Source organism: Hydra vulgaris, chromosome 09, assembly GCF_038396675.1.
Source record: "Hydra vulgaris chromosome 09, alternate assembly HydraT2T_AEP".
Lineage (NCBI taxonomy): Eukaryota > Metazoa > Cnidaria > Hydrozoa > Anthoathecata > Hydridae > Hydra > Hydra vulgaris.
The window spans coordinates 20,879,301-20,898,881 of record NC_088928.1 but is presented as its reverse complement, the minus strand read 5'-3'; the positions used below and the strand labels follow the sequence as shown (position 1 = coordinate 20,898,881).

Genomic DNA, 19,581 nt, shown 5'->3' with positions numbered 1-19,581 from the left:
ATCTTGTAAAACTTAGAACAGGAATTAAAAAAATCCGATCCAGTCCTCAATCATATTCTAGGTTCAAAGGTTTCCAGCAATCAAATTGCACCTTAAAACCAATACTTGATGTCCCTACAAAATGGAACTCAACAGCTGATATGCTTAAACGAGCAATGGAATTAAAAGTTGGTTTCATTGCGTATTTTTGCGATTTTGACTCAACTGCAAACAATCCAGACTGTTGTCTATCAATTTCAGCAGATGTTTGGAACAGGTTTGAAACAATTGTTTTGTATCTTGAACCATTCAAGGAATTTACCCAGCTCATTAGTAGTGATTCATATTCCACATTGTCTTTGGTGGTTCCTCTCTTCAATATTCTTTTGGATCACATTACTGAATGGATGACCACAAAAACCAACCCTGGAGATAATCTTCACCGCTCTACAGTTGCAGCGCTCGCAAAAATTTCAAAATATTATAATTTGACTAGTGACTGCTTTACTATCTGCACTGTCCTGGACCCAAGATTTGGTATTGAATATTACAAAAATGATAAGGGCGCAAACAGCGAGTCGTATACAAAGATTATGGACACAGTCAATTGTGAATATCAAATCAATTATGCCCCAAGCAATGGTACAACTGCTACAAGCATTCAAAACGTTTCAAAATATACCCCGTTCAAATCGCGTGTTTCATCAAACCCATGTAATGAGTTTGAAAACTATTGTAATGATACAAGTAAGATAGATGGCGGCAATAATAGCAACATATTACTTTGGTGGAAATCTCGATCTGACAAATATCCAAACCTATCCAGAATGGCCAGAGATTACCTGGCCATTCCTGCTACATCTGTATCATCAGAAAGGCTCTTCTCATTAGGAAAAAATCTTATTACTGACAAAAGAAATCTTCTCTCTGCAGGTACCATTCAAGCTTGCCAGTGCTTGAAGTCTTGGTTGGATTAAAAAGAATAAAAGAAGCTGCAATGTGTGAGAAATAGTAACAAATGCTGCAATATGAATAAAATTTATAGATTCAGATAACTAAAATTAATAAATGAAATAAGTTAAATAACGTTCAAATATACATCAAATCTTGGAAAGATTTGAATTTGATCTAAATTCAAAATAGGAAGATTTGAATTTGGCCATTTCAAACATTTGACGCATATTTGATCAAACTATTTGAATTTGTGCCGAACACTAATTAAAACTGATTTATGCGTAATGTATGCGCATAAATCGAGTCAATAAACAAGAAGCAGTAACTGAATAACAATATTCCTTTTGTACAGTTGATAGTGAGATGGGTTTATAGCTTTTTGTGGAATAACTTTTATTGTAAAAACGTGTAGTAACGGAATAAACAAAGCCTTGCTATGGATAAAAATTGATATCGAATAATTTAAAACAAATACTAGAAGTGGATATCATGGTTTTTTTTTGTTAACCAAGAAAAAAATGGAATTTAGAATAATTATACTAGCAAAAAATTAAATTTAAAAAAAAATGAATTTTTCGATTTTAATTTCTGTACTACTTACCTTACCTTAACATCTACTTACCTTAACATCTCAGCCTCATATTGGCACAGTGTAGTGATAGCGTTGTTAACTTTTAAGCAATTAGACAGGGCTAGATTTTTGTCTAACGCAGATTATTTGGGACAGGGAATAAACGCAATTTGGTTCATTCAAAAGAAGTCCTCTCAAATTAGTTAAGTTTATAATTATACCGCTCTCTTAAGTACAATAAGACTGATTATGCCCGAATCTAGACATGGTTAGGCTGCGTTATGGTATATGGGCCCCAGCTATTTAAAGAAAAAAAAAATTGACTTGCTTTTTATATTGACTACATGAAATAAGTAGACACTAGATCTTATACAAACAAACAAAAAAATTATTGTGAAACATAAACTTTGTCAGGTTATTTCAGAAAAGAAAGTATTTATGTTTATTGTAAAAAAAAATTCAATCAACAAATTAAAACTTTGTTATCCAAACATTTGTTTTCAGGCCCGTAGCAACCGGGTGGCCAGCAGAGGCTTTTGGCCCCCCTCTCCCCCTTTTAATCCCCCTCCCCCCTCTCCGTAATTTTTTCAATAAATAATTTTGAAGAAATTGACTGAAAAATTACTTAAAAAAAAAGTAATATCACCGCCGCTGCCCCCCCCCCCCCCTCCTCCTTCCATAGTATAATTTTTGTTCTACGGCCCTGGTTTTGACAACAAAATTTAAATTTAAAACTTTTAAATGCAATTATTAAACGAAGATTTTTGAGTTTTAGATACTCGGTGTAGTTAAGGCGATTTATAAAATATTCGCATTCTTTTATTTGGAATTAGCATGATTCTGTCTGCGTATTATTTTCAAACAAGAGCTATAGATGCAATATATAATGTTTAAAGAAACATTTCTTTTTTTTATACGATTTTAAAAACTTTTTTATTATTCATAATTATGAATCTAAAGAACACCATTATTGAGTCTTTAGACCAGTTCTGCTTAATAGCGTTAACTTAATTTTGACTGAATTTTTTTGAAAAAGTGCCTTAATCTACTATAAATCCTAGATCTAATCGGTTCTAGCGCATATTATTTGAATATAATTGTCAAAAACACAACACTTCTATCAATTTTCACATAAAATATTAGAATTCCTATGAAGAAAGAGCTTATAATTAAAACAATTGCCAATAAACGGTCAGAACAGATCATATTATTAAACTAGGATGTTCATTAGGGTTATGATATTTTTGAATCTGTTGTGGCCATACCTTTATAACCTGAGAAATATTGAGTAATTGATAAAAAATGGTTTCTTGATTGTCTAGTTTCAAAAATACCTCCTCCCCTCCCTCATAGTTAATAATATGATTTTTCATATATTACATGAGAACATGTAAAGCTTATTCCCTACACATTAATAAACAGCCGCAAAAATAAATAAAACAAACTGTCAGTTATATATTCCACTTAGGTGACATGTATATGAAAACTACATGTCATCTAAGTGGATCAATAAAAGTAATTATTTTCTGCAAGTTAGTTGAATGCTTCACAGGTCATTCTTTCCAATAAATTTCACATTTGCTTATTTCTTTTTTTTTTTTAATAATAGGCAATAAGAACATATGATGCTCTAGAGTTCCATCTTGCACTGTGCAATGGAGGAAGCCTATGCCACTTAATTTTTGGTAATCTTTTTTGACTCTTGAAGTAACGAAAAGCTTCACATAACTCATAAAAGAATTTGAAGTCATCGCACCATCCTAGGTTTATGTAATAATTAGGCTCAGCTTCATATACGTAATTTTTTTTGAAGATTTTCATAATTTTTGGTTAAATTTTTTACAAATTTAAAATCAAAACCAGGAGTTATCGATTTATAATTTACAAAATAATCCAAAACATGTTTGAAAATGAAATCCAGTATATGATACTGACATCCTAAGTATTGTGGTTTAGTAAAGCTTCTGGTTTCCATTTCATTTTGTATTTTTACGACTATATCATTTAATTTTATTGTGTTTACTACTGTTGTGTCACATGTAATCATTGTAATACATTTCCATGCATAAAAACCATTTAGAAATTTTTTTAAAGCTTCAAAAATATCATGGGATTTTCCACTTTTACATTTAACAGTTCCTAAATTGATTTTAATATATTCATTTTAAAGTATCACAACTTGGTATTCAATCTTGTTTATTCTTTCCATCAAAATGTAGGCAGAAATTTTCCTCTTGTACTATTATAGCAATAATTCTCTTCTTTTTTTCCCCTTGCTTTATAGTTGACCTCCAATTCCTGTCTGACTTGGAGTTTCTATTAATACAATACCTTCTTCATATAACTTTTTACAGATTCTAACTGATCAGTTATCACAAGATTAGACGCTAACTTAGTTGTATTGTATACTCTCTTTCTTGATTTTTTAATTTCCACTCGTCTGTAATTGTTTTATGAATCTAAATCTGAACCACTTTCTTCTGATGCAGTTGAACTGCTAACTGGAAAAATATTTACTTTGCTTGTCGAAGTTATATCTTATACATTACAAACTCTGACTTTTGAAAGATGTAATGGCACTTGTGTGTTAGTACTGGTACAAACTTCTCATGAACTTAATAATTGTATGTTATAAAATTTTTAATCTTCCAGACTAACCCACATGCCCTTAATATTGGTGACATCAAAAAGATCTCCACAAACAGAGCATTCTTCCTTTTCGCCAGGCTTTTTAGATACTTGTGATGTTTTTCTATAACATTTTATAATCTTTCTTCAAACTGATTTTTTTTAAATACATGGAAAGTTGAGTTTGTTCCATAATTTACATATTTCGACAGCAACTAACTTTACTCTTCCTTTTCTGCTTTTTTCAATTGATGCCAGGTAGTTGTAACGTCCAATAATAAAAGTTTTTTTTTAGTATTCTATTAAATGAATCTAATGGTTTTTCAAATGAAACTAAATTTTTTGTCCATACTCTTGAATATTTGTTAACCACAGTTTTGCTATATTTATTTGACATATTAGAAAAATCTAAAATGCATGGATAATATGTTAGTAATATTCTATGTTTTAATATTACTTTTTAAAAATACTTTTCTTTAAAAATTTACTATATTAAATATAAAATTAATTAAATAGATATTGTAGATATCTATTTAATTAATTTTATATTTAATATATTTTTAAATCGCCTTAACTTTAACGAGCATTGTTATTTAATTACGAGTAACCGTTAATAATCCACTGCGATTGAATACACAATAGTTATCGACTGAATAGCTCGACAACTATTAATTGTTTGCGATAAACTTCGAGCAGTTAATCATAGAAACACTTTTTTTGTTGATTTACTAAAAATTTTTAAAATTCTAAGCAGTTAATACCCACAACAGCGGGCGAGGTTGCTGTCTGCTACAGATTGTAAAATTAAACTATTATCTGAATCACAACCTAATCTAGATAGCTGTAGGCTCATTACAGTGGGGTCTCTACATGGAACAGGGCTTCACAAGGGTGAATCCGGCTCTGGAACTAATATAATGTAAAACGTTAAAATGAAACCAATTTTGTTTGTTTTCGCAAGGCAAAACCAATTTGGTTTTGCACTGCAAGTTGTTTTATGTGGACCTTTATTAGGCGCATACGTCCTATTTTGCACAAACATTTGTACACAGAAATGGCCATGAATGAAAAGAGATCTAATACTAGACCTCAAACTGCATTTATTTGTGAATAATACTAACTATCACTAGCAATGTTGTCAATATTATGACATAGTTATAACCTTAATAGACATACGCACACGCACGCACGCACACACAGACACACACACACGCACAAACCTAGTCAAAAATCTAACTTGATTTTTAATGTCTTAGTTTATAGTGAGCTTATAAAATACGACACACCCATGTTTTCTATATAATCTTAGTTGAACTAAATACAGGAAGAGTTAATAAGTTTTTATTAAAATTTAAACTTATAGAATAAAACATAAACAGAATAGAACAAAATTCAATGGTTTCCTTGAGTACGTTTGTTTCGGTGAACCCAAGTTTGACTACCAGTTTTGGAATCGAGCAAAGTTCAAGAATACTTTTCACTTAGTAATTTGTATAACTAGTTATATATATAAAATAATAAGTACATTAAATATTTGAATACAGTGACTCTTCTTAACAATGTGCCTTAATTGTTAATTATGTTGTTAATTATGTTAATTATGTCTAATAATGTTAATATTAAGCAGCTACTACATTTTACTTACATGGTTATCAACAAAACTTTTTTCTTGCTACAGCTATCTTCGTAGTTTTTATAAATAAAAGAAACTTTTAAGTTTGTTTACTAGTGGTTTGTGGTCTAAATGACTTTAAATGGTCGATTGATTTAGTATTTTGAATTATGAGATCTATGAATAAATATGGTGATTAATCCTGAGATAAATTCAAATTATTGAAACACAGTTAAAATAGTTTGGATTAATCTCAAATTATCACAGAAGTTTCTGATCTATTAGGGCAGGAGTAAAATTTACTATTCATGATTTCTATTTACCAACGTACACTAATTAATATTAAGTGAATAATTAAATTGAAAAATATTACTATTTTTTTTTTCTCTTTTAAATGGACTAAGCATTGCTTATATAGTATTTTAATTTTTTTTTCATTTTCAGGATTAGAAAATGTTTGCATTTCAAGTGCTTTTTTATGATACAAGTTTCATCTTCAAGTTCACGAATTCGTGCCAGGGTAACAACATCAGGTTTTGCTATGTCTAATAACTATGTCTAAAAATGACGTTGTCATCTGTCCAGTAACATCTGTAAATACACTGAGGTATAATAACATCTGTCCAACAATATTTAAAATTTGTTAACAATGAAATTTCAGATGTTGTTAGACAGATGTTATTTACAGATGTTTTGGACAGATAACAACGTCATTTTTAGACAACATTGTCTAACAACATCTGCGTAAAAAGTATATGAATATTACAAATGTAGCAACATCTTTTCAATTATCTAAGTATAACAACATCTGTACAACTATATCTGGAAATTTTACGGATGTAGTTACACCTTTTCAATTATGTTTAGAATAATTGAATCGGTGAATGTTAAAAGGGCGGAAGTCCAACTATGTAAACTTTCGGGAAACTAAAAAAACTGCGTTTTCCCCCGTAGTAAATTTTTGTTGATGGTTTAATAATTTTTTTTTTTGAAGATGATAATGTTTTTCACCTTCAAAATAAAAATTATTGAACCATTAACAAAAATTTACTGGGAAAATGCAGTTTTTTTTAGTTTCTCGAAAGTTTACATCATTGGACTTCCGCCCTTTTAACATTCACCGATTCAACTACAACTGTACAACTACATTTGTGAGTTCTACAAACGTAGTTGTACAGATGTAGTTTCAATTATAATAAAAATAACTACAGGATTTTTTTCAGATGTAATAACATCAGGAATAAGTTATTAAATAATAATGCATTATATTAACCAGATGTAGTTAGATTTATGTTTTTTTTTCAAATGTAGTTACATCTGTAAAAGGTTGTTTAAATAGTAATGCTTTTTTTTATTTTTTTATTTTATTTAGGTGCCACAAGAATTCCTTACGGTCTTATCAAAGAGCACCGCGGATGAGCATTTAATAGGAAGTTCACGCCTTCTCCTAACCGATGTCGCAAAATTTGCCCAGAAGTGGGGTTTGAACCAAGGGTCCTTTGTTTCTGAGGCAATTGCGCTACCACTGCGCCACGGCTGTTACAATTTTAACCAGATGTAGTTACATATATGGTCTCTTTCAGATGTAGTTACATCTGAAAAAAAAAGTAAATACAAACACATTGCTTTAACCAGATGTAGTTACATAAAAGATTTTTTTCAGATGTAGTTACATCTGTTGGAAATTCTTCCAGATGTTATTTGACTTAGAGAAAAATTACCAGATGTAGCGACATCTTCCTTATTATTATTATTCCTTATTGTTAGGGGGCATTAAATTTCCAGATGAAAAAAAAACTACAGATAATTTTGGACAAAAGTGTACAGATGATCTTGGACTACTCTACAGATGTTATTAGACAGATTTAGTAATCTTTTACCCACGAATACTAATCTGAAGTTGTTCTATTTGTTTTTGGTACTCAATATATGCATTATACGCCTACACAGTAAAGTGTTTGATTGGTTTCTGCCATTTAACCTGTAATTTTGACGTCAGTGAACAAATACAAATAGAACAACTTCAGATTAGTATTCGTGGGTAAAAGATTACTAAATTTGTCTAATAACATCTGTAGAGTATTCCAAGATCATCTGTACACTTTTGTCCAAAATTATCTGTGACAGTTGTTATTAGTCACTTGTAATGAAGCTAAATAAAAGGTTACTCTTTAAACTTGAAAATAATTCTTCAAAGCAAACTACCTGATTAAGTTAAGTGATAAAAGTAATCCTATCTTCAGTCTACGTGTCTGAAATTCTATTAATTGATGTCTTAAACATGTTGTTTAAGACACTTGTTGTTTAATACTATAGACACAGTGCAACAGTATTAACAGCACTTGTGATAACACTTGCTGAATCAAAGGCCAATATATTTAAAAGCCTGACGATGTTGACAGTGATGGTACTGAGGAAATTATTGTAGGAGTTTTCTGACAAATTATCTGATGTTTTTTCATTCTGACAGTTGTCGCTTTTAACTACCTACCACAACCTTGCTTGCAACCTTCTCAAACAAAATTTATTATTTTAATGACATCAAAGGAGGTTTACCTATTAATTAAAATTAAATAAGAGCGTTCAATGCATTTTTTTTTAAAGTAAATACTTTATGCATGTCATTGTAAATACTACACACACAAAGATGTACATGAAGGTTTATGCTGTTGTTAATATCTTTGAGTTTAAGATTTTTTCTCTTCTTTTATTGACTTTAAAGCATAAAACATCCACTTTGTTTGAAATTGTTAGGCTAGGGTCTAAATTTAAGTTTAGTATTTGAACTTTTTTGTAAATTCCTCATTATTAAAATGTATCTGTGACACATTTTCTATGGTGCATGCTTAGGTTGTTCGTGTCGATTCGTATGAAGAGCAACATTCTATTAGTTTTTTAAAGAATGCTAATTTTTTAAACACAAACTTTTCTAACTTTGAAGCTAACTTATTTTCAATATGTAAAAATTTTAAGTTGCTAAATTTTAAGTGCTTTAGTGATGGATCCAGGAATTTTTGGTGGGTGGGGATGTTGAAACATTTTTGTGTTTTGTATCAGATACCAAAAAAAAAAAGAAAGTCCTCCATTTCTAAAATATTTTAGAACTTTTAGATTCTGGTAGGGGGATGCATCCCCCCATCCCCTCCTTATGGATCCGCCACTGAAGCGCTCAATTACTCTGCTTTGGTTTGTTTAGTGTTGAGTATTAATTAAGTAGAATGTGTTTCAACGTTTTCCGTTTATTTAATGATTTTTATTACCTAAATGTCTTGAAATAATACGTTTTCTTTGAAATAATACGTTTTCCTTGGTCACACTTTTTTTGAGAAAATATATCTTTAAATTATGTAATCATAAAAACAAGCTTAATAAAAAATTAAAAAAAGTTTACACACATTTCAAAATCAATAATAATGAAAAATTAACCAAATAATAAAATTGTCTTAAAAATCAATATTTTTAAGAGTAACAAATTTATAATCAGCAATAATTTTATTTAATATAAAATTAAATCAGTCTTTTTTTTTTTAAAATGTAAACTCAAAATCGATAGTATAATTCAAAATTTGACGAGATCTTGATTCGCAAAGACAATGGGTCACCCATTGTCATATTTTAATTCTAAGTCTTCATCTATAATAGCATTTGACCATTTAATGAATTTAATAGTTTCTTCTACTAAAGAATAAAACCTGATCTTTAAATATAGTTTTAAAAAATTCAAAACTATTCGTTTTTATTTACTGCAGTTACAATTTTTTGAATTAGCTTTTTGGATTTATTTAATTCTTCTTGCTATATTGCACATTTTTATTGCATTATATTGACCTAAAAGAATAAGAAGTTGTTCGCACGTCTTCATGCTTAATGCATCATTAACGATTATGCTTTTGTTGTGTATAAAATAAAATGTTAACAAATTCTTTTGGCGCATTTATGCCAGCACTTGTGCCAACTTTTTTTTTTTTTTTTTTTGCAACTATTTTACACTTATGCCAGTTCGCACTTATGAAATTCGCGTTTATTTAGTCGTCCCCTTTAAAAGCAATAAAAAGTAGTATTGACGGTGAAATATCTTATTTTGTAAGTTACCAAACGAAAGAATTGCAACTGAATTTCCATTCAATCAAAGTTTATACCATGGAGCTGTTTAAATTGTACAAATTGCAATATTTGATTATACACTTGCATATGCATTTACAAAACTTTACAAGTTACTTTTAAGTTTCTTTGAAGTTTTTAAGTTGACTTTTGAAGTTACTTTTAAGTTTATTTGAAGTTTTTAAGTTGACTTTTGAAGTTACTTTTAAGTTTCTTTGAAGTTTTTAAGTTGACTTTTGAAGTTACTTTTAAGTTTCTTTGAAGTTTTTAAGTTGACTTTTGAAGTTACTTTTAAGTTTCTTTGAAGTTTTTAAGTTGACTTTTGAAGTTACTTTTAAGTTTCTTTGAGAAAGTGAAAGTAACAATAAAGTAACTTTTAATAATGAGGTAAAAGGGGCGAAGAAAACGGGTAATAAAAAAGTATAAGACCAAAAAGGAAACTTTTTGCATTATCAAAGAAGCTAAGCCAGTCATAAAAGATTATGCGCTTATAATTAATTCTACAAGCAAAAAATGTAACTAAAGTTATTTGTTGTTTTTGCTGGTCAAAAATCAAGGATGGAGATCCTGCAGCACATAACTTACATCCACTCATTTTGCCAAAAACATCAAAAAAGCCATTATTCCTATGAAAATTTAATGTCGAGAAAATTAAAGGTACAAGTAAGAATTCCTCACTCAATTTTGGCTTTGACTCTGGTTGTGTGATTTAAAAGATAACTATCTCAATAAAAAAGTTATTACTTAACTAAATGTATTCTTTTTTTTTTTTTTTGCTCACTGTACAGTTTTCTTTATAAATAATTATTTGAAGTTTTTTCACAGATTAAATAAGTACCATCGGTTATATTTGCTCGCTGTTCGTCTTTTAAGTCAAACAAATCTTTGATCATATCTGTGTTATTTAATAATCTTTTTGCATGGCCGAAAACACAGGTCAATATCTAAATAAAGTCCTCTATATCTAAAATTTTCTTAAAAAAAAAAGGTACCTTACAAAAAAAGTGGGGTGGGGCTCTGTTTTGTGATCGTAATTTTGCTCGTAAACTTTTGCCAACAACATCAGCATTAAGCGAGGCTTATCTTATCCGATGGGAATAATTCTGAATTTTCAACCGACATGACAAATCAAATTAACAAGCAATTCAATTTTGATCAAGATCAATCTTGAACCAAAAGAGATATACTGCAAGAGCTTGTTTTTTTGAATGTTCGAAAGAGTTTCTTTATTGTTTTTAATTCACTTACCAAATATAGGAAGGTATCGTTGGTAAAACCTGTATTTTGGAAACAAAACTCAGTTGTTACGTTATTTATATCATTAAAGAAATGTGTATACGCGTACATTTTAAAAAAAGAGACAATATATACTTATGTAAAAAAGCTTCAGTCAGCCAACAAACAGAATTTAGTAAATTATAATAAGTAAAAAACATCTACATCTATCAACGCGTCGGTGGTGTAACGGTTAGCATTGTTGCCTTCCAAGCAATAGATCCGGGTTCGATTCCCGGCTGACGCACGTTTTTGTCAGTAGTGCAAGTGTTCATAAAATATTTTAAATTTTAATACTTTTATATTTTTATATAAACATTATACAAAAAAAAAATAATAATAAAAGCTTATAATTATTAATATAGTTGCTTTATTATTTTTTTTTGTTAAACTAAATGGTAATTTTTATTTTTATTAAACTTATTAATGGTTTATTTTTTCTTGGGTTGAAAATTTCCGGAAATATTGCTATAAAAATTTTTTCTATAGCAATAAACTTCATAATTATTTTATAGTTTTATAAAATTCATTTCTTTGTTTCAAAAATACGTGTTTTATCATCGTAGTATTTAGGTATTCTTTAAACATTTCAACAAAAAATGTAAAGTAATAAAGACCCACAAGCAAAAAATGCCCATCTTTTAGTGAAATTTCTATAGTCAATTTAAGAATCACACATTTTTTTAAAAGCAATAAAACGCTCAAGTTGTTATATGTAACTTTTACTTACATCACTTTTGCAAAACAACAAGAGTAGATGTTTTCCGCGTAAGCTTGTTTTTTGTAATATGTTATACACAATGTGTATAATTCTACACAATGTGTATATTTCTAGCTTTTACTTCTCTCAACTACGATGTAAAATATTCATAAAAAATACAAAGAATTAAGTCTTTTTTAGATTAATAAAATTTAATTGTGTTTTATTTCTTTTAAGTGTTTTAAAGAAACAAAGGTTTTTTATGCGTATATATTGCATACAAAGACAATTTTAGGGGAGGGTGTGTTGGGGAAGGGGATGTTTTAACCCCTCAAAGAAGGTGATTTTTGAGTTAAAGTCGGTTTTTTGACAAACTTAGTCAGCTAGAAGGGCATCTGACACAATTAAGTCGGGTGAATTTTTGTTTTTAAAGACCTCTTTTATTTTTATTTTTAAGGAACGTTACTTTTTACGGATCCTTCCCCCCCCCCCTCCCTCCTCCTTCCGCCTTATTTTTTAATATATTGATTTATAAAGTTAAAAGTTTCCTAGCAAGGTTGTGGCGAGTGAGACTTTTTTTATTTTTTTTTATTTTTGGGTCTTTTATTTTTGGGTCTACGGTCTCGTCACAAAACACTGCGGGAGCGCATTTGATAGAAAGCCCTCTTCTTTACCGATGTTGTAAAACTTGCCCAGAGGTGGCGTAGAACAATGGATCTCTAGCTTCTGAGGCAAGCGCGCTAACCGCAACGCAACGGCTTAAACACACTAATTTAAACATAACGGTGGACTTATGACCTGAAAATCATTAGTTCTTTATTTTAATGCTAACTTTATTTTTAAATAGTTCAAATTTAGCAAAAATATTTTCCTTTATTTTTGCCTTACATTAATCAATAACGTCTTTAAATCAAGAAAAAATTGTAAAATATTGCGAATATTTCTATCAAATCTTTTTATATATAATTTTACAGTTTTGATTAATTTATCGGTAACTTTAATGGATATTGACAGATACGGCGATGAACATCAATATGTTTTGCATATGAACATCAGTATGAATATCAATATGCATCGATGAACATCAATACGCATAGCAAATAACAGGATAATATTTTAATATAATTTATAGTTATAACAAAAAAAAAACTCAAAAAAGTACCAAAAAAGTGTTTTTCTAAAAGGGCTTTCTAAAATTTATATGATCTGCTTCACAAAATTTTACTATAAAGTTGTCCATAGCAACTGCCTAAGACATAAATTTTACCCATTAGTTAAAAAATAACTTATCTTTTTTCGAAAATTTCCAAAACTTCTAAATTTCCGGAAGATTTCCCGAGTTGAAAATTTCCGGAAGTTTTGCTACCCTAATTTTTTCTAATTAATTACGAAAAATTAAAAGTACTTAATTAAAAAATATGTAATTACTTAAAAATAGTTAAATAAAAAACAACATAGTTTTTAAATTATATATAAAATTAAAAAATATATAATAAATAAACATGCAATATAATAATTAAAAAATTATATAATATTATAAACTTTAACAACAAACTATTTGGTTAAAATAAATACGAAATTAGTTCGTTTATTTGACGAAAACAAAATTTTGCGTCAGCCGGGAATCGAACCCGAATCTATTGCTTGGAAGGCAACAATGCTAACCGTTACACCACCGACGCAACATTCTTAATGAGCTTTAAAATTATTGTAATTACGCTTAATAATCAATAAACTTTTTGCTTGTTTAGTCGGCTAATTCGACAAGTTAGTCGGCAAATGTAGACAGTCAGTCGACAAAAGTTGGAGATCTTTAGAACCAATCATTCGACAAATATTAAGAAACAAGGGCCTTTTTTTTTTAATCAGTAAAAATTTTAATGGCAGCCCCTCCCCCACGTGACACCTACTCGCGCGAGGAGTAGGTTCACGTGGAGGTACGAAGTACTTAACCGGTATTGAACACTGTTCAGTAACTCCTTCCTGACGGTACCAAACACTTGACAATTGATTCCTACCTAGGTGCCGAACACTGTACTGTAGAACTGTAGAGAGCAAGAAAAATGGCCACGTTTATTAGATGGCATACTGTTTGCATTTCGAACAACTCGCCATAAGTCAACAGGTGTCACTCCCTTTCAAGTTATGTATGCAAGGGAGGCAGTCTTACCCATACATTGCATAAAAAATGATCAAAGCTTAATTCATGATGTACCTGTTAATTTAGAAAGATAAGAAGGTATTTATTTTAATAATGAATGAAATTAGTTTATTAACTTTTACTTAACTCATTTAGTTCTTATTTTAAGGTATTTTGGAACAGGTTGACTTGCATGAAAACTTAAAACAAATTAAAAACATTCAATGTATAATTTATGATGAAGTAGCAAAAAATATAAAGAAATCTCAATTGTGACAAAAGAAGGACTATGAAAAACGTCATAAAAACCAAATCCAATTCAATATAGGCAATGAAGTTTTTCCTTATAATCTTAGAAGAGCTGATAGAAAGAGTGATACATACGAAGTTATAGAAATATTTATTGATAAAGGACTTTATCAGTTAAAACAAAAAAATGGTGAAACACTTCATACCAAGCATCATGGTTCAAACATGAAACTTTTAAAGAAAAGATCTGAAATTGAAATGATTCAAAAAACATGTGATGAGGTGTCTGATATATTTGAACCTTTATGATTGTCCAAGTTCTTGGTATCAAAACAAACTTTTTTATACCCACTAATAGTAAATGGAGAATAAGGAAATGCTATTTGTTGAAGATTCCTTTAACTAATTAAATATCTTTTAAGAAAGGCTTTGCAATACGAAAAAAAAAGCTGCAATTGGGCAAACTGATCAAAGTTGGTAAAATTGAAGGTGATGGAAATTGTCTATTTCAAGCCTTAAGTCAGGAAGTTTGTCTGAGTCAAGAGTTTTACAAAATAATGCGTCATCTAACAATTCTTTTTTGAAAGTGGAATATAGAAATGCTTTTGATGCTTATATATCAAAATCAGTTTTAAAATACATCAGTGATTCAAAAATGGACAATGATAAAATATGGGGCACTGATGTAGAAATATATGCATTAGCAACTGTCTTGAATACACCGATTGCTGTTTACTATAAAATTCCTGAAGCTTTTGTTTTTTCGTGGTATTTTTACAAACCTCTTCTTCAAGATGCAAATGGTTTTAAACTGATGGAAATAAAAGAAAACGACCAAATAGCTTATCTTCAAAATACTGGTGTTCATTACGAGTTGTAGTTGTTGGTTGATTTTTGTTCACATTAAGTTGTGTTTTTGTTGACTATTTCTATAGTATATATTTCAATTTTTTATTGACTTTGTTTTAAGATTGTTTTGACTATTCTTATAAATCCAGAATATTGTGCAATTTATTATTCTAAAACTAATCATGGGTTGGTTTTTAACTCTCTTGGTTTATTATCTCCCTTTTTAAGTTTTGATAATGTTTTAGCAAGCAAGAAATTGAAATTAGCGAGGTTAATTTAAAATATTATGGAAATTATCTTTTTTCTGCAAAGACTTTCAGTGAAAACTTCTTAATTTTTATTTTTATTTTTAATAGTTTAGATTTGTTTTTTTAACAATAAAATTATTTGATTTAGGAAAACATTAGCAATCTCTTGTCATGAATTTGGTTGACTTCATTTCCCTCATTTTATTTGACCTCATTTTCCTCATTTTGGTTGACCTTATTTCCCTCATTTTGGTTGACCTCTTTTCCCTCATTTTTTTTTAAACACACCTGTTTTGATTTAAAACGGCAACACGGTTTACCAATTAGTTAATTATTAAAATTGAAGTTTTAGAAGACAATCAACCTCAACTCAGATTATTAATCTTCTAAAATCCGGCCTTTACCATTGACAGGTAGTGTGGTTAAGGAACTACAAAATTTTTGGTGCCAATAGGAACCTAGAAATTTTACTAAATGAAAAAATAAAATGCAGATAAATTTTGTGCGTCGATTAAAGTAATGTTTTATATAACGAATTTTGCGCTCATGGATTCTCATAAAATTATATTCATAAAAATAGTCACACTGCAAGCAATTATTTAAGCAAAAAAAAGTTCAAGAAGCTAGGGGCTAACAAAACTTACAACTCCAGAGGTCAAGAAGAGTGAAAAGCGGTCTTTTCAAAAATATATTTTATTTGTAAAGGTTTATACCAACATTGCGGTTATAAACAGCAATAAGACATTCGAATTGATTTAGCTACTCAGATCAGGTCACCCTCTTCTACTGGAAACATGTAATCTGATACAACATGCTTTATGAAGCAAGTGAGACTCCTTAACTGTAATGAAGTCAACTTAAGAAAAGGAAAACTCTGAAATAAAACCCCGAAATTACATGTCGGCAATGGTAGTAGGACCACGTAAACCCTGAAAGGTAATCTTCTTAGTCAAATTCATGAAGGACATCTTTTTATAAAAACTCTATTAGAGTATAATTATCATATAATCTTATAAAAGTTATGAAAAATTAATAACTTTAAACAATAAGTATTTTCTTTTTTTTTTGCTGTTAGTACATGATACCTTAGTTAAGTGTTTGATACCTGGCCGGTAGGAATTACTGTATAGTGATATGTACCTAGGCAGCGAGCACTGTACAGTGTTTGTTACCTTCGGTACGGCTACTATACAGTGAGTGCTACCGTTAAGTCAATCCTGCCTACTACACCGACCCTGTGTAAGTATCATACCACACAAATTAATTTATTATTATTTTACTGAATATTCAGATCAAATGTGTTTTCTAAAGCCATATAATGATAAATTATTATAATCTAACACATCTGGTACATTTATAACATGTTAAATTTTATAATATAAATATATATCATTATAAAAATGTTTTAAATGCAATTTTTATACAAAAAAATCTTTTTTATAATTTTATATGCTACCTTTACACATAAGAAACCTTAGTTTTTTTGAAAACGCTCTATAAAAATAATGCACAATAACCTAATTTTAAGTAAACACCATAATAAGAAACTGAAACACCAAACTAAAAAAAAAAATATAAAAAAACAAACAAAAAAAAAACGTAAAACACTACAATACTTAAACGAAACGCTTTTGGAATAATAATTAAGTAAGAAGTTTGATAATTTAGGACAAAATTTAAATTACTTTCATACATCTAGAATAAAAGACTTTTATATACCTAATTGAAATACAGCAATAAAAGAGAAGTAGATTATAATAATATACAGTAACAACATTGTAAATAATGTAGTAATATAAGTATCGGTAAAAATAATAGGTAATAATAATAAAAACTCCAGTCATTGGTAATAATAATCAAAATAATAATAATACAAATAATAATAATAACAATAATAACAATAATAATAATAATAATAATAATAATAATAATAATAATAATAATGATAACAATAATATTAATAGTAATAATAACAACAATAGCAACAATAACAATAATAACAATAATATTTATAATATTTATAATAGCAATATTTATAATTTGCAATATTTATAATAGTTAGAGTTGGAAATAGAATAGTGATATTAATTTGAGAAAAAGTTAAGAAAGAGCAAGTATTAGTAGTAATAAATCAGCATTGAAATGAAGAAAGTAGTAGAAAAGAATTTTAGAAAAGATCAATTATTAGTAGTTATAGACCAGCATTGAAGTGAATAAGGTTAAGATGGATAGTAGATAGTTATCAGTAGAGTAGCATAGAAATTAGGAAGAATACTTGTTTAATAAAAAATTAAATAGACTATTTTCGAATTTTGAAAATGTAGGGAGAGATTTTAACTGAGAGGGGAGACTATTCCATGTGCATATGCTCTGATATTTAATCGATTCATGTCCATAACAAACAATTCTATGTTTAGGTATAGATAATTTGAAGCTTTTAGCTGATCGAAGTTGGTAACGAGTATTTTTTTTATAAGTAAAAAAATCAGTAAATGGAGGAAGTAAGATTTTATGCTGCTGTTTCCAAACAAATAAACAGTTGGAGTGTTGAATAAAGTCTTTTAACTTAAGTATCTTTGATATGTAGAAGAGGATATTTAGGTCAGAGTTAAAATGCTGAAAGTAGATTATTTTTAGGGCTTTATTTTGGAGGTGAGATAATCTTTTAGGTGTTAAAGATTGGGTTTATCCCCATATTTGACAAGCATATCTAAGATGAGACTCAAAAACCACATGATATATGTTAAGAAGCATTTTAAGATTAAGATAATGTCGAACTTTGGCCAACATACCGTTGGACCTGCTTAGTTCAAGTCTTGAAGATGGGATGCAAAACTTAAATTAGAATCAATTTTGATACCAAGATACTTGATAAAATTCACAGTATCTATTTTTTGACCACTTAATCTAAAATTCAGGTGCTTTTTAATTTTTATTTGACTTGTTTGAAAGATAATAATTTCAGTTTTTTGGAGTTAAGTGATAATTTATTAGATAGAAGCCACTGGAGTAGATTCGCTAAGTCATGATTTATATTTTTGTTTACCTTTATAAGTGATTTGTTTATTAAAAGCAGATTGGTGTCATCAGCAAAGTGGTAAGCAGGTGAAAACTTCAGAGAGGTATTAAGATCATTAATAAAGAGAAGGAAAAGTAATGGTCCTAATACAGAGCCTTGTGGGACACCATTTGTTGATTTTATTAATTCAGATTCTATCCCATTAATAGAAACAAAGTAGTACTCCAACTTTCTGATAAGAATGGAATGATTAACTGTATCAAAAGCTTTCTGGAGATCAACAAAAACACCACATGCAAACAGTTTATTGTCCAAAGCTGTTCTAATTTTTTCAGTTATATCAATTAGTGCATGAGTTGTTCATAATTATGGATAGTGACTTTGAGATTATGTTTGGAATAAGCTTAAGAATAAATGTGGGAAGGCTGTTTGGGCCCAGACTTTTTTTGTTTTGAAGTTTCATAATGAGACTCGATACCTCAACTTCAGTCACTGGCTTAAAGAAAAAAGAACTTTCATCAGGATTTTTTAGAAAGTCTCTAAAATCATATTTAGGGATTATTTTTACATTTTTTTGGATTGTTTAAGTAAGTTGCTTATTTTATTTCTATATAACCTAAATTTATCAAAGAGTAGATTTCTTGTATTAGTATTGTTTGATTTAACAAATTTTTTGTAAATGACATTTTTGGTTGAGATGGATTTAAGAATATCAGCGGTTATCCATGGTTTAGATTGAAGTTTAATTTGTTTTTTTGTTAAAACTTTGTATGGAGCATGTCTGTCTAGAACTTTTTCAAATGCATCTAAAAAACTTATCATTGTTTTATTTATATCGACGTCTTTTATTTGCACCTCCCAGTTTATACTAGATATATCTTGTATAAAGGTGTCAGTATCAAAGTTTTTAAAGCATCTTCTAGAGGTTTTTATATTCTTTTTTTTTTCTGTATAATACCAGAAATACAGAGAAACTGGGCCATGTGTTCTGAAATATAAGTTGTTGGAAGTATAATGATTGGAAGTGTAATGGTTGGAAGTATAATGATTGGAAGAAGCGAGCAAGAGCATAATGTTTGGAGATAATTAGAAACAATAGGAGATTCTCTATAATTAATTAAGTCCATGTTGAAATCACCCATTAATATAATGTTTTTTTTTTCATAACTTAATTTCTCAAGTAAAGGTGTTAAATTGTTTGCAATGAACTGTTTGGGATTTAAAGTTGAATGACGATATATGCAGCCAAATAAAGT

At 29.0% G+C, this 19,581-nt stretch overlaps 2 non-coding genes across 2 annotated transcripts; one reads left to right on the top strand and one right to left on the bottom strand.

Annotated features, from left to right (window-relative positions):
- Nucleotides 1-11,295: 11,295 nt before the first annotated feature.
- trnag-ucc (transfer RNA glycine (anticodon UCC)) lies at nt 11,296-11,367 on the top strand. The gene has a single exon. It is a non-coding gene; the product is annotated as a tRNA-Gly (tRNA).
- Nucleotides 11,368-13,430: 2,063 nt separating this feature from the next.
- Nucleotides 13,431-13,502, bottom strand: trnag-ucc (transfer RNA glycine (anticodon UCC)). Its single transcript has one exon. It is a non-coding gene; the product is annotated as a tRNA-Gly (tRNA).
- Between the last annotated feature and the right edge of the window lie 6,079 nt (nt 13,503-19,581).